We start from the raw sequence: 2,500 nt of genomic DNA on the forward strand, positions 1-2,500 counted from the left end.
TGCATCCCAAGGGCCAAGGCACCTGCCAGCCCAAGGGCTGTGCACGGCCTGGGGAGGGAGCTCACCCCTCCCCTATATAGTGCAAAGTTATTGTTTTCCCTATTTTCACAAGGAAACATCAAATTTTTAACCAAGCATACTCGGCCTTTGCTCCTTCGTTACTCGTCCAAATCCAACAAACTTGCATTCGTTGGAAAGGTCTTTTCACAAGGATTCTTTTGATATATAATAATAGCGATTCCGATAAATATTTATTTTTTTATGAATTTTTAAGTGAATAAACAATTAAAAATTCAAAAAAAATAGAAAAAAAATATTTTTTTCCCGATTCTTTCTCCAATATTCCTGATAAATACCCACACACCCACATATGGAGAATGGTCGAAAATGCTCGAGTGGATATCGAGATGTCCGACGAAGCACCACTTGGAAGGGCCGAGGCACGGGACGCCCGAGCTGTTGCTCGGGCCGGCACGGGACGCGCATGGGACAGCCCGGGACGGCATGGGACGCCCTCGCTACAGCTCGGGACGGCCAGGTACGCCCGAGACTTGGCTCGGGACGGCCTGGGACGCCCTCGCCATAGCTCGGGACGGCCTGGGACGCCAGAGACTAGGCTCGGGACGGCCTCGGCACAGCTCGGGACGGCCTGGGACGCCCTTGCCACAGCTCGGGACGGCCTGGGACGCCCTTGCCACAGCTCGGGACGGCCTGGGACGCCCGAGACTTTGCTCGGGACGGCCTGGGACGGCCTCGGCACAGCTCGGGACGGCCTGGGACGCCCGAGACTTTGCTCGGGACGGCCTGGGACGCCCGAGACTTGGCTCGGGACGGCCTGGGACGCCCTCGCTACAGCTCGGGACGCCCTGGGACGGCCTCGACACAGCTCGGGACGCCCTGGGACGTCCGAGACTTTGCTCGGGCCGGCCTGGGACGCCCGAGACTTGGCTCGGGACGGCCTGGGACGCCCGAGACTTGGCTCGGGACGGCCTGGGACGCCCGAGACTTGGCTCGGGACGGCCTGGGACGCGCTCGGCACAGCTCGGGACAGGCCGGGACGCCCGAGCCGAGCTTCGGGTCGCACGAAATCTCTTCGTATTCCGACATATTAGAAGCTTCCCATCATGTAGTAGGCCGAGCTTTGCCCTTTGGATGCCCTATGGTGCTTGGCGAGCACTAGGGAACGTGCCAGCACAAGTGCTGTGCACGCTCTGGGGAAGGAGCTCAACCCTCCCCCTTATAGTGCAAAGTTATTGTTTTTCCTATTTTCACAAGGAAACATCAATTTTTTAACCAAGCATACTGGGCCTTTACTCCTTCGTTACTCGTCGGAATCCAGCAAACTTATACTCGTCGGAAAGGTCTTTTCGCAAGGATTTTTTTGATATATTATAATAGCGATTCCGATAAATATTTATTTTTCTATGAATTTTTAAGTGAATAAACACCGGAAAATTCATAAAAAATAGAAAAAAAAATATTTTCCTCCGTTTCTTTTCTCCAATAATTCATAAATAATACCTCAATAGTATTAATGAAGAGAGAGTCGAAGTGGCCCGGGTGGATTTCGAAATGTCCCACGACCCCATAGAATGCACGGGCCAGCCGAGCCAAAAGAATGGGACGCGCACGGGACAGCATTGGTCAGGCTCGGGACGGCACGGGACAGCACGGGACGCGCATGGGACAGCACGGGACGCGAATGGGACGGCCTTGCTAAGGCTCGGGACGGCATGGGACAGCTCGGGACGCGCATGGGACGGCACGGGACGCGCATGGGACGGCCTTGGTGAGGCACGGGACGGCCTTGGTCAGGCTCGGGACGCGCATGGGACGGCACGGGACGGCCTTTGTGAGGCTCGGACGGCACGGGACGCGCATGGGACGGCCTTGGCGAGGCTCGGGACGGCATGGGACAGCACGGGACGGCCTCGGCACAGCTCGGACGGCACGGGACGCGCATGGGACGGCCTCGGCACAGCTCGGACGGCACGGGACGGCCTTGGCGAGGCTCGGGACGGCAAGGGACGGCCTCGGCACAGCTCGGGACGGCACGAGACGCGCATGGGACGGCCTTGGTGAGGCTCGGACGGCACGGGACGCGCATGGGACATCATGGGACGCACATGGGACACCTTATGGGGATCATCAAGGCGTCTTGCACGGGACATTCTTTCCCACGAAGGGCATTTACATGGGACATCTTAGGAGTCGAGAGCCGGCACATGGGACAACGTAGTTCACACGCACGGAACACTTTACTTTCGTTTGGAACGTCGTGGGATCTTTATGTTCCCATTAGCACCGAACCTTTAACATGCTAGGAAGCTATGTTCGATCTTCTCGAAGTGTCGATGGAACTTCGATGGATACACATCCGATCCGATGTTATGATGATGTACTTTCTCCGAGATCGATGTTGGGGCCGTATTCCGATGTCATGATGATGTACTTTCTCCGAGATCGATGTGACGGCCTTGGTAAGGCATAGTTCGGCCTT

The sequence above is a fragment of the Eschscholzia californica genome, unplaced genomic scaffold (genome assembly GCF_041429995.1).
Source record: "Eschscholzia californica isolate CP2 unplaced genomic scaffold, dmEscCali1.0.p SCAF_36, whole genome shotgun sequence".
NCBI lineage: Eukaryota > Viridiplantae > Streptophyta > Magnoliopsida > Ranunculales > Papaveraceae > Eschscholzia > Eschscholzia californica.